Raw genomic sequence first — 14,050 nt, 5'->3', positions numbered from 1 at the left:
AATCTCATGGCCTGTTTGCTTTAGGAACCCATGTGAGCATTTGTGAGAGATGGGTACCCTCCTGTCCTGTGGCTTTTTTTTTTGCTTGCCTTCCAGAACGCCACATTCCTGTTGTTTACCTTGGAACAGTGCTTAACCATTGATCATTGACTCTGCGAAAAGGTTCAAGGCTTTAAGCAAAAGTTGTCTGTGAATAGACTTCCCAGTAAGAGAACTACGTTTCCTGAATGGATTGTTTGTTTATTTGTTACTTACTGCTTGCCCTTTCTGAAATGGTGAAGTCTAACCTACACCACTCTGATGTGTGTGTCATCCTTAATGTATGGAGCTACAGTGTGGGTCATTTCCTTTCTCTGCTGTGTGTGTTCCCTTCCCCAGACTGGGAGCTTGAGCATATGTTTGTGATCACTCTGGTTTAGTGAATATTTGAGCAACTACTGTGCCCCAGGTGTTGGATTTTTAAGGTTTATGTAATCCTTAGATCCTCAGTATCATCTCTGTTTTGCAGATAGGCTGATACCCAGAAGGCTCAGTCACTTGGTCAGGGTTAGAGTTGCAAGAGCTAGTAAAGTGGCAATGCCTGGCTCTAGAGTCCAAACTATCTTGATTTCTGTGTGTCCTGGAAGGAGGGAATCGCCATGGGCAGAGATTTCGGATGGTACATAGAACAAAGTTAGACCTCGGAATTGCTATCCAAGAGGTCAGCCTGCACAGTCCTAGAAGGAAGAGAGACCTTTTTTAGGAAAGGAGCTGGCATTTAGTCTGGTCCATCTCTGAGGACAGTGGAGGCCTGGAAGGTAGACCTGGACAGTTCTGCAGGCAAGTTCCTGTCCCTTGGAGATACCAGGGTAGGGCAGGAAATGATCAGAGGAGGGTCATTATTCTGGCTGGGTAGATCTCCTTTTCATTAAATGTATCACACTATTGGAATTAATCTTCAACTTGAAAAGGTTTCCACTAAAGCACCAAGCTTCCTTGTTTTGGTTTCACCTCCATTTTTTGATATTCCAGTGAAAGTCTGAGTAGAGAAGATGGAGTTTGAGGCAGAGAGTAAGTTGAAATAAGTGTCATCTTTAGCCCAGGCACCCCAGGTTTGTTAAGTCATGCATGTGAATTAGATGATCTTTTAGGATGGTGGTGAGCCTCAGTCTTGAAGTGCTGCTTATTGTAGGGTGGAATTAAGTTCTGACTCATAGGTGCTTATTTCTCACTTAGGGGCTCTTTATTTAAAGGGAATTTTCTGCCCAGAGTAAACATGCTAAATTAAATTGGGCACGGGACTTACTAGGCAGTCAGGCACAGTGTAATATTCTACATATGTGGTGAGGATTCAGTGGTGAATAAAGGTGTTTCCGTGTGCCACAAACAGTTAAAACATGACTAGGAGAGAGTGACACGGATGTTCCAGGAATCCTTATATCTATCTCCAGGGGTGGGCAGAGACTCAGTGTTAGAAAGGTGGTAATTCAATTGACAAGTGTGCCCCAAAGGAACAGATTTTCATTTTACTTTTAAAACTTTTTATCGACTTGGTAAAATGACAAATGACCTCATTGAATAAGAGTTTGGCTCTGAGAAGCTATGAGAAAAATCCACTCAAGTAAAAATGATAGAAGTGGTTAGAAAAGCTCCATGTAAAACTGGACTAGTAAGGTAATTGGAGAGTAGTACATGATCAAAATAAAAGATTGCAGCATAATTCTCCTGCTGCTCTAAAATTCCACTGCATGTAGGATGAAACCCAAACTCCTATCCTGGGTTCTCTGGGCGCCTGGCTTCTGTGACAGTCCAACATCCCATTCCATGTCTTTGTTCTTTTGCTTCTTCTAGAATGTCCCCATCTCTCGGTCTAGTTTGGATCTTATGTATTTTACAGTAACTCAGTTTCTAAAGCAGTGCCATCCAGTGGAACTTCCTGCACTGGTGGAAACATTCAGTTTCTGTGTTATCTTACATAGTGGCCACTACCCCCACGTGGCAGATGAGCTCTTGAAGGTGGCTGGAAGACTCATGCCATGTCTACTTTGACAGATTTTAGAGAAGATGGGCTCACTTTAGTACTGTGGGACTTGTGAGGCTTCCTGGTGGACATTGCCCTGTGTAGTTCTGTAATGCTAGACTTGGGAGCAGTTGAGCATTGTCAGGAGGGTGGGAGAAGTGTGTCCCTGGGGCTAGAGGGAGAGAGAAGAGGAGGGGCCTGGGGCCAGGGGCCAGCATGTAGGGTGAGAAGATAGTCAGGGACTGAACCTGATTTATGAAGCTGGGAAAGTGTCCCCTCTGCCTTTCCCATAGGAGGTTAGAAGTGGAGTCCCTGCGAGGTCACAGGTTTAAGAAAGCTGGGCCTCTGTGGGGTAAGAACTCAGGTGGAGATTAGCCTTCATTAGCTTTTCCTTCTAAAAGTATCTATTCTGGAATGAATTCCAGTTACCTAGATAAGTATCATGTTCTCTAGTCTCTGCCCTAGAAAATTCCTCATTCCTCTTTGGAATTTGCTTTATCTGATAACTTTCATGGCATTTTTTCAGTACATCTCTCTCCCCTTTCCCCCACCCCCATGCCCCCCATTTTGTGAGCAAAGCTTTGGAGGCAGGGCTGGCCCATTTGGCCCATTATCTTCATATGTGGAGAAAATGAATGAAGGTTCAAGCAAGGCCTGCAGGCTGAGCTGTGGCTCCAGAGGTGCAAATGGTGGGCCCGCCTGGAGAGTGAGTCAACTGACCCAGGTGGATGAAGTCTGCTTGTCAGAGCTCATGCTAGTAGTCTGCAGGTCACACTCATTCCGTTTTACTCTGATTACAGACCCATGAAATGTGATTGTTTTAAAAGTTAATACTAAGTCATGACATTTTTAATGTTATGATTAGTAGTGTTATTGAGCACTTAACTTTCGTTTGCATCTCACTTGACCCTTACACCAGCCCTGTGAGGGTATTATCTCTGTTTTAGAGTTGAGGAATTTGTGCTGAAGCCAATCTGCCTACTTTTTTTTTTTTTTCTGGTCAGAAACACATGAGGCAATTTTATCATCTTTAAGTATACAATAATGTCGACTCGCACATTGTTGTTGTGCAAAAGGTCTTTAGAACTTTTTCATCTTGCAAAACTGAAACTATTCACTGAACACTCTCCTTTCCCAGCTTCTGGCAGCCACATTCTACTTTCTGTTTCTAAGAGTTTGACTATTTTAGATGCCTAATATAAATGGAATCATGCCGTATTTGTCTTTTTTGTGATTGGCTTGTTTAATTTGACATAACGGACTCCAGGTTATCACATACGACAGAGTTTCCCTTTATCAGGTTGAATAAAATTCCATTGTATGTGTATACCACATTTTTTTAATCCATTCATCTGTTGATGGACATTTGGATGGCTTCCACTTCTTGGCCATTATGAATAATGCTGCAGTGAACATGGGTGTGCAAATAGCCACCTGCCTACTTTTCGAACAAGTTAGAACTTAGAAATTGGACATAGAACCTTGAAGGCACTACGAACTTCCTATCATGTCCTGTTTGCATAATGTGCACCTGGTTTGGATGTGGGGGATTTTTATCCAGCAGCTGTGAAAAGTGGACAGAAGGCCACAAGAGATAGTTCAAACTGCCATGGAGTCCAGCCAGGTGTCTTTTAGGGCAGCCTAAAAGAAAACTGGTTAAAAATGGATTGGACCCCACCCCTTCCTGGCTTCTCAGTCCAGCCCACTAGTACAACATTTCCCATAGAAAGTAGCTTAATTTGTGTCTTGATTTCAGCCAGTCTAACCCTGAAAAAGGCTCATGGAATCACTGTCATTTAACATTTCTATATGTAGTACCTCAAAATGTGACCAAATCAACTTAATTTTTGAAATCCTTTAAGTGGAAGGGCTCTTAACCAACTCATGAGCAGGTGTAGCAGAGAGGTGCCTTCAGCACCGGTCTTGGCAGGCCCTGTCAGTGTCCTGTGACTTATGCCTGGACAACTTGATGGCGTTGTCCTCCCTCCCAGTGCTTCTTCCATAACTAGTGTTGTCCGTGGAAGAGGGAACACAGAACCTCCAGATAAACAATTGCCACGCTTAGACAGTTGGTTCACCCAAAAGGAAGCAGCTTAGATCCCGCTCGCGCTCCCCTCCCCCATTTTTAGAAAGTCCAGTTATACCCTTATATATGGGACTACCCATTCATCAGTTCATCGACATTTCAGTTTCTATTTTTTGGCTCTTGTTAATGCTGCTGTGAATGGTTCACACTCAAGAGTTTGTGTAGACATGTTTCTTTTTTCTTGGCTATTTATGTAGGGTTGTACTTTGTCATGTGGTAACTGTGTTTAACCTTCCAAGGAACTACTGGAGTGTTTTCCAAGGTTGCTGCCTTATTTTACATTCTCAGCAGCAATGTATGAAGGTTCCAGTTTCTCTACATCCTTACCAGTACTTGTTATTTATTGTCTTTCTGGTTAAAGCACAAACGCCTTTAAACCTAACAGAAATTAAGTAGTTTCAGTTTCTACTTTTTATTCTCTCTCTTCCTATCTTCTCTTTGAACAGCAATAGCAGGATAAGTAGTAGTTTTGTTTTCTCTGGGTTCTTGGAGGACACTTCCACCTAGATGAGTCTTGTCATGTGACACGTCAGTTACAGGATGGCCCTGTGTGCAGACTTGGAGGCATGGTGTAGTCAAGAGATTAAATTTTAAATCTGTATTATGGAACTTATTTTCTGTGAACCTTTATTCTAATAGTGTCTTAATTGATCTTTTTAGGTAATAGTCTTGAGATCTTGGGATGAGCATTCCGATGCACATTCTCCCTCCCCATATTTCACTTACAGGCACACACGTGTATCTGAGGCCAAAGCTGTGTTTCAGAACCCATCTCACTGTTTTTGTTGCTGAACTGCCTCCAGTCGAGGTTTGGAGGATGAAGACTTGATTCAAGAATCTTATGCAGACTGTGCCTCACAGGTTTTGAAACCATCCATAACCTCAAAGTTATTCTTGTTACTGTTTACCATCCTTGGCATCTACTCCTCTTAGAAAAGGAATGAGTCAGTCATTCAGTATTGCATTTTGTGGTTAGCTGAAATTCTCTGTACCTCTGGTGTGTTTTACGCTGGCCATTAGAACGTGCTGAAAGCGGAATGTACTTCACTACCTTAAGAGGTAAGCACATGGGCTATGACTGGTATTGAAGCTGAAAATGGATCGTCATTTGCTGGCATTTGGAGAAATGGGCAGTGATCTGGGACAGGCTGCTTAACCTCTGAGCCTTTGTTTCCCTATCAGTAAAATGGGGTAACAAAAGCACCTCACCTGCCTCAAGAATGTGAATGAAGATTCTCTGCTGGAACCAAGAAGCTCTATTGTAAAAAGAGACAGGAACATCAAAGAAGGCTGCTTCTACCCATCCTAAGATGCTCTGATTTCACAGAAGATGCTGTAGATTCACTTCTGTGTCATTAAAAATACAGTGGTTTGCATTTTACATTTGAATAATTCTAATTTCTGGTTCCCAGCTTGAGACTTGGCATGATCAGCTCATATCTGACACCGCTGTGTCACCTGCTGTGTGTGTATTCCTTTTCCTACCTCATTTTATGGCCCATCTTGAATTTTGAGGTCACCGTTCTGTTTACTTTTGTCTCAGTTGCATACACCTCTAAGCAATACATGCTTAGTTTTGTTTTTGAGCTTTATGTCAATGCAGCATACCGTTTGTAGACTTCTGCCACTTCCTCATTTAAGGTTCGTCCATGTGTGGTAGCTATAGCTCATTTTCATCAAAGTGTGAGACTACATCTCAGTTTTTTTTCATTTTTGGTGGGTATTTGGGTTTGTTTGTTTTTGTTTTGTTTTTTTTGGAAGAAGTGAGGACAGAAGAGGTACCATTCATGAGCATGTTACTGTGTGTATTCTTTTGCATGCGTACACGCATGAGATGTATGCAAGTGTCTCCGTAAGTGTCCAGGAGTGGAATTACTGGGCCATTGGGGATGCCATAATGCCCAATATTTTCAAAAACCTGTCACATCAGATTACTTTCCTATATCCCAAAATGTTGGACTGCACTTTCACCAACATTGGCATTAAAAGACTTCTTATATTTTGTTAGTCTTGGTTGGTATAAAAGGTCATTGTGGCTTCAGTTATCAGAGAAATGCAAATTAATGAGGTGAGCATTTTCTGTGTTTATTCATTGTCCCTTTTTGAAATGCCAGTTCTCGGCTTAAACTTGTTTTTTTTAAAGCTTGTCTTTTTAAAATTGACTTACAGTAGTTCCTAATAAAGTCCAGTGCCAGATCTTTGTGGGTAATTCGTTTTGCAAATATCCTTCCCTATTTGGGTGTTTTTACACACACACACACACACACACACTTCAATAAAATCTCGTGACAAACAGATCTTTAATGTAAATGAATTTATGGACCTTTGTTTTTTGATTGGTGGGAAGTTCACCACCTAAAGTCACATTTTCTGTATTACCTTCTAAAAGTTGTGCAGTTTTGCCTTTCAAATGTATGCCCTGAATCTATCAGGAAATGATTTTTGGTTATAGGGTGAGGGGTCATGGAGCCTTCAGATCCCTTGCAGGCTTTGTAACCTCAGATAAATGATTGATTAATTGTAGTATTAGCATTCTCAGCTGCAACATTTAGATTCTAGTCCCTACTGTGTATAAGGTTCTGGTGAGGTCAGAATACGATATCCCAGAATGTGAAGCACTGAGCTCACTAGGAATTCAGTAATTTCTCCTTGATTTGAGTCCAGCTGCATTCTCTAAGCATGTAGGCATTCGGGGAAAGTTGGCACTTAACCGAGAAAGTTATTGCTAGTACGTTGCCTGCCAACTACCATAGGCATCATGGCGAGGCTGGCTTTGGCTGCTGAGCGAATCCTCTCATAGAGCACAGGCAGGTTGAAGAATGTTCAGCCACTTAACAAAGCTTGCCTGGTGCAGGCAGGTAGTTGGTCCTAGAGCTGACTAGTGCGATGTCTGATACATTCTAGAAATGACTGCTTCCTGTGTCTCCTGGTGCAGTCACAAAGCTGAGAGGAGATTGTTTAGTGACTGCCAGTGACATGTACAGGCATACAGTGCGCGTTCATGTGAGCAAACAAATAAATGACGGATCTGGTGGTGGTTGGCATTTGTGTCACAGTATGCCTTCTGTGAACACTTCATGGAGGGATAGAGTAGGCTGAGATTATGTGGTGTGGTATAGTTAAAGACCATGTGTTACAGAGTAATGACCATGAAGGATGAGTGGACATTTTTCTTGCACTCTGGGTGGTCAGATGTCAGAGAAAGGAAGGCTTTGGCTTTGGGAGCCTTTTCCAGTTGCATTCTCTGATTGTTCTTGCTATCATTTTGATCAGGGGCTCTGTTATATACCTTTCATTGAGGGGACTACTGACCTGGGCGTGTAACAAAATAGTTGTTGATCCTTCTCTTCTCATCCTTGTAATGTCCACACTTAAAAAACTGGAAACATTTCAACATAAAACAGCCAGTCTCTGAGCCTTGACCTTTCATGGTAGTTAGTAGCTGACACATTACAGTTAAAGGTGACAGATAGGGTCTGTACACATGTTGTCCCGTCAACACCAGAACACAGACTGAGGGGAATATTGATTGTACATAACCTTGTTAGTTAACATGTGAAAAATAGGTGGTGTGATGCAAGGTGACTTTTTCCCTTCTTGTGGCTTTGTTGCATTTTATTATGATGGCACTTAAATGTTTTTTTCAGAAGACTTCAGTCAGCAGGCAGAATTCTCCTATTAGTGCTGCTTGTTCTCTCTGAACCCCTTAAAGGTGTGCATTTGGGGTCAGTAGGGAGTCATTTCCTTCTCTAGTATTTTGTTGCCTGGAGTCTCCTTCCATCCCTGCAGTGGCAAATGTCTTTACTAGTTTTGGGATCTAATCAAGTCATTAATATTGGGCTAAGGTCCTCTTGGACAATGGTTCCCAACCTTTTTGGCACCAGGGACCTTGAGCTCCCTTGAGATCTGAGGTGTAGCTGAGGCAATGATGCTATCACTAGGGGGAGTGGCTGCAAATACAGATGAAGCTTTGCTAGCTTTAGCTTGTCTGCTGCTCACCTCCTGCTGTGCGGCCCTGTTATTACAGGCCATGGACCAGTCTGTGGCCTGGAGGTTGGGAACCCCTGCTCTAGGAAGTATGTAGTATGAAGTAGCTTTGCTCCATCAGGATAAGTTTTCTTGAAAAAGTTGAACAGTTTTTCAAAATGAACTATCCTATCTGAGCTAGGAGTTGCCCCTCCTCTTGCCTGTTGATAGGAGTGCAGAAAATGCTGTAGTCATGCAGCCACAGGGATTTTTTGTTATTCCTATAAGATTGGTACTTTTGCTGTTTTACTGTCAAGTGTAAACCACAAGGCACAGAACCCATTCTTTGCCTTGAACCATAACTTTTCTTTCAGAAAAGCACTTTTTAACACTTAGTTGTTCATCAGTATCCCAGTAATTCCCATCTTGGATAAGCTCCCTGTTTACACAGGGTGGATGGACCATTCCGGAAAGTAGAACAGTTTGGGTTCCCCTCTCCCCTAGTACTTGTAATAGAGCAATGCAATGTTGAGCACTTCACAGATGGCAGGCACCATTTGTAAGTCTGCTGATTCTTGGGACAACCCTGAGGGTGGGCACTGTGAACCACTCTGTTTCATAGATGAGCCTAACCATGATGTCTGTTTTTGAAGGTCCTCCAGGTTAGCTCTGGAACTTGGGGTTCAGACGATGCTGCCCCTGTTCTGCCTGTAGGTCTGTCCTCGTCTTCCATGCCCAGCACCAGGTCCGAAGTGGGTGGGGCCCAGACATGGTTTCCTTGTTTATTCATTTTAAGTTTAATATGCTGTAAAATTCATTCTGACAAATGCACCGTCATGGCAGGATACAGACATCCCCCAAAATTTCCTTTGGGCTGCTTCATAGTCAGCTCCTGCTACACACATGGGTTTTTAAAACAAGTTCCTCACAGTCAAAGATAAGAACCATCGCTTTGGAGCTCTCTTCAGAGCAGCAGTTGAATCCTGTGTTTTGCTTGAGAGCCTTGGTGTGGGTGAGCTGCAGGAGTCAGGTTGCCATCTGCCGAAAGGACAGATAGCATCGGAATGTTAGAGCAGGGAATGTTGGGCCCTGCTCTGGAGTGGTGGCTGCCTAGTGACAGCCTGTTGCTGCAGCCTTGTTCTGAGGAGGAAGGATGAAGCAGGAACATCATGCCACAGAGTGCACTCATGCTGGGCCACTAAAGGAGCCATGGAAATGTGTCCCTGTTCCATGTCCCTCTCTACATCTGTCCATATTGCGTGTTTTGCCTGAAGCTAGGGCATCTATTGCTGGGGCATCACAGAAGAAACTGCTGCTTAATTGGGATTGGCTATAGCCTGAATGTCCTAGGCCCTACCCCCATGTTCCTTCATCCATCTTCCATCCCTACCAAGGCATTTGAGTTGATAACTGTGCTGATGGAACATATATATCACTGCTAAAGAATTGTGTGACTTTTCTATGAAAGTTGCAGAAATCTAAGGGGAGGGGGTTCTTTTCAAAATGTAGGTGGGGGGGATACTCTGCTCATTCATCCATAAATATCATCTTTTAATAAAGCTTTTGACCTTTCTGCTATAAGACATGTGGGTCTGAAGTAAGCAGTGCCAGGCCCGAGCCTTGGGCATTTGTGCAAGCACATTTGTTCCCCAGGTGTCCACATCTACAAGTGTTTGTGGTGTCCCATAACTAAGGAACAGCTCTATGCCAACAGAAGGGGGCTCTTGCCACGGTGCCTGGGGCACTCCTGACCCATAAAGGAGACATCATAACATGCCAGCAGTTACTCAAAATCTGGAATCCTAGGAAATTAGCCTGGACTACTTACGGAGCACTTAACCTGGGACCTAGTTGTCTTCTTTAGACCTCAGGTGGAGTTGGATTGTGTTTAACTAGGGGTGAATGAACTGGCATTCTTTCTGTTAAATGTTTTTTTGTATGTAGGCAGTAGTAGAGTGTTATAATTTTGGTTTAGTTCACAAGTATTGAAAGAAGCTGTGGAGAAGTACCCTTTCATCCTTTTTTTTTTTTTTTTTTTTGGTGGGGGGAGGGGGGAGTGGTAGAACCACAAGCTTTTTACAAGAATACAAGAAAAGCATTTTGCAGTTTTTCTTGACAGCCATTTGAGTTAACCAGTCTGTACAGAGATAGCCAAGATTCAGGCAAAAAACAAACCAAATATTCCAGCAGTGCTTTCAGTAAATACTTCTGTTTGTGGACTTCTACTAATATTTGTGTTTTGCAGAGCCCACCAATAAACCACTGCTTAATAATGAAGTCCAGGTTGGGTTATAAGTACGTGGGCATGCCTGTGGCATCTTTGGAAGGAATCTCTATCACAGTTGTTGGCCGCAGAGTAACCTGGTGTCTTGGATGCCTGTCATGTTGGGACTTGTAGGATTCTCCGTGTGTCCTCAGCTGGCTCTAATTAAACTTCCTGTTATGTATGTTTCGCCTTCTCCTCAAAGCTGATATGGGAGAAATGCCTGAGATGGGGGATGGGCACACACAGACTGTGCCCCTTCCTGCTGCTGGGTCCTTTTATGCTGCTGTTACCATTCCATCCTTGATTTCCAAGTGGACCAGCTGCATTTTGCCTGTTACATCATCCCCTGTGATAAGAACTGGCCTCAGATAGATGAAATGAGGACTCGTAGTTGGAGCCCACATTTGTATTCCCTTTGTCAGCATGTGGGACATCTCCCACTAAACCTGAGCCCCCCTGCAAAGGCAGATCCAAAAGATGAAATGTCATCATGTACTAAAGGAGACCTATTAACTATGCAAATGGAGAGTTCTTGTACTTGTCCAGTAGACAACACCAAGGAAAGTACGTTGATGAGTCAGATTTGAGAAGCAACTGAGCCACCCCCCACCCAAAGCAATGTACAAACTTTATGAAGACAGTATGAAGGGGCTGTGTCTTATTTGTACACTACTTGCCTGTGAAAATGAGGGTATAATATATTCCATTGTTTTCTTAGCAACAGATTAGAGAAAAGCTCTAAATTAACTTAAAACTGTGGAAGAAACAACTTGGGAAGGCCTTGCAGTCTTTGTAGCCTGGTCAGCAGGACAGCAGCAGGTCTCCCTGGCCTTTCTGACATTTAGAGGTTCCATGACAGCAGGGATGCAGGACCTGCATGCCATGCTGTGTTTTTTGTCAAGCTTGTGAGATGCAACCGAAGGCTACTTACTATTTCACATCTTGGGCTTTGTGTATGGGGAGGGAAAGGAACTTTTTTTTTTTTTTTTTTTTTACTGTTTGCTAGAAACTTTGCAGGCTGCTTTTTTTCCCTTTATTTTATCTTATAAGAAACACAAAGTAGCTATTACAATATCCCAAGAGAATAAGGGGCTCAGGCGCTGAGGTGCCTGCCCAGGGTCACATGGTCAAGATCTGAATCGAGATCTTGCTGGCTCTGAAGTGTTTCTCTGGGCAGTGGAGAGATCACTGCCATCAGAAGCCACACCCCCCGAAAGGTTGTGCTTAGACAACCATAGAGAAACCAGTTCTCCAAATTAGAGAAGCCACTGTCAAACACACCTGCATTGTTAAGTGGATTTTCACAGGGTTGAGAGTAAGTTAATTTGTCTTCCTTTAGGCCCCTGAACTTTTAAAACTCGGAGTTTAATCTCTGCTATTGGGAAGAGTGCTACTTCAGAAGCCAGTGCTGGATGTGGTTGGGAGGTCAGTAGACTGTGATTTGGGTACCACCTCACCCTGGTGCTGATCCTCTCAGCTCTCTGTTCACTTTAGCAGCCATGATAAGCTTTTCATTACTGGCACCTAAACACCTGGTTCATCTGCAGGCATTCTGCCCTCTGCAGGGTTGGAAGGCCCCTATCCCAGGTATTGGGCTTTGTGTGACTGGCATCATGGTTACTTTCTCGCTTTGTTTATTTGTTGGAACCTTTCAACCTGCCAAACACTGTCTGGATGTTGTCGATAACAACACAAACTTGGGAGAAGGGAAACTAATATAATCACAGTTGAGTGGATGCTTTGGTTGCTTATAATTGCAAATGTCAGTAGTTTATTGCTGGTGTATAGGAAAGCAGTTGACTTTTGTTTGTTAACTTTGTATTCTGCAACCTTGCTGTAATTGCTTCTCAGTTCCAAATGGGGTTTTTTGTTACTTTTTTGGGATTCTCTACATAGACAGTCATGTCATCTGCAGATAAAGAGGTTTTTTTTTTTTTTTTTTTGCTTCCCAATCTGTTTCCCATTCATTGTCTCATCACATTAATTAGGACTTCCAACAAGGTATTGAAAACGATTAGTGGGAAGGGGCATCCTTCCCTTGGTCCAGATCTTGGAGGGGAAGAAATTAGTTTCTCAGCATTAAGTAAAATCCTGTGATTGTGATAAGACAAAATCTGGCCACAGGAACCCTTGGGGAGGCCACCTAAGGCAGACTTGGGGTGGGCAAGAACTCAAGGAAGGCTTCTTGAAAGAGAGAGGTTTGCCAGGATAGGATGCTGTGGAGGGCAGGATATTCCAGGAGCCACAAGTGCGAGCATCTCCATGAGAGAGACAGGGAACCTGACTAGAATCCTTGGTCTCCTATCATATGCCCAGTACCCTGAGGTGCTAGGGGCACAGTCTACATAGAGAGCAGACCACGGTGTGTACACACACCCACACCCAGGCACAGCTTCCTTCAGCAGGCTTGTTCTCTGGGAAGGGCAGCTTCAACCCTGTGGCTTGTTCCCTGGGTTACAGTCCCTCTTCATGGCACCTCTAATTGGTAGCTGACTTGGAAATTCTAAACAGCATGAAGTAGTATCATGGGGTTGAGTGTTGAGGCAATTGGGGAACAATTACAGCTGAAGAATAATTTTATTTCTCTCAATGGGGACTGGGACAGCTTATCTAGCATTCACACAGGGTCCCCAACTCTAGGCCTTGCCTCACAGTGGCTCTCAGCATCCCAGGAATCTTGGATGTCAGCCATGCCTTAGAGCCCTAGGCTCCAAGGAGATCAGCGATTCTGTTCATTTTAGATTAGCCCTGGCATCCAGCCATCATTTACAACATTCTTCCCTGGGAACCTGGCAGCAAAGTTTCAAGAACTAGCTTGATGAACCTTTGGAACACGATCATGTCCTAGGTTGTTGGTTGCACGTGGTTTGTTGAGAAGACTTTTCTGCAAAAACAATGGGAAAGGCGAAATTTCCACACCCAGAAATTAGCCCTGGAATTACAACTAAGTTTCAGTTATGTTCGATACTAGCAACAGAATCACATACCACCATTCCTCTTCTTGTCCCCTTGGCTTCTGGACTGGAGAGGAAATGAGTGGACCCAGGAAATCTCTGCGTGAGCATGTTTTCCACTGAGCTGGTGGAGATCACAGTGGAGTGCCTGTCTGCCAGATGTGAATGTAGAGACCAGTGCGTCTCCTCCGCTGTGAACTGCACGTCCAGACCTTTATCAGTTACAGCTGTAGAGATGGCAAGGGAAGGAGAACATTTGCCTTGGTGTTTTCATCTGTATTTTACTACACATTTACAGAAATGTGTAGTTTCAGATTATGAGAAAGTTACTGTAAATTACATTTGTACAAACTCACAGACTCCTGGTATGCCCTGGCATGACACCTCATTTCTTGATTGTACCATAGATCACAGTCTTGGCCTGAATATTAGAAACACCTGGTGAGCTTTGAGACGCAGTACTTGGCCCCCACCTGGGGACCATTTTCATTGGAATCTGTGGAAAGGGGCCCAGACATCAATATTTTTTAAGGTTTCCCAGATGCTGCCAGCTATACAGTTCTGTAAACCACTGTATGTACCAAGATTTCATCCTGGGTCAGGTGCTAAGCGTTGAGAATCCAGAAGTCGCACAGTCTCAAAAGGACAGACTTACACTGGGCAAGTTGCAGACTCTGCTGGTCATGCTTGGTTTTAAAGGCTTTTATTTATATCTACCCCTATATGTTTCCTATCTTCATTACAGTTACCACCTTCTTAGTTGGAGGACAGAGGGGATG

At 43.5% G+C, this 14,050-nt stretch overlaps 1 protein-coding gene across 5 annotated transcripts in view; it reads left to right on the top strand.

The window, feature by feature from the left end:
- BRD4 (bromodomain containing 4) overlaps window positions 1–14,050 on the top strand; it is a 76,939-nt gene that overhangs the window by 10,789 nt on the left and 52,100 nt on the right. The window lies entirely within an intron of this gene.

The sequence above is a fragment of the Rousettus aegyptiacus genome, unplaced genomic scaffold (assembly GCF_014176215.1).
Source record: "Rousettus aegyptiacus isolate mRouAeg1 unplaced genomic scaffold, mRouAeg1.p scaffold_m13_p_16, whole genome shotgun sequence".
NCBI lineage: Eukaryota > Metazoa > Chordata > Mammalia > Chiroptera > Pteropodidae > Rousettus > Rousettus aegyptiacus.
This window is presented reverse-complemented; position numbering and strand designations above follow the sequence as displayed.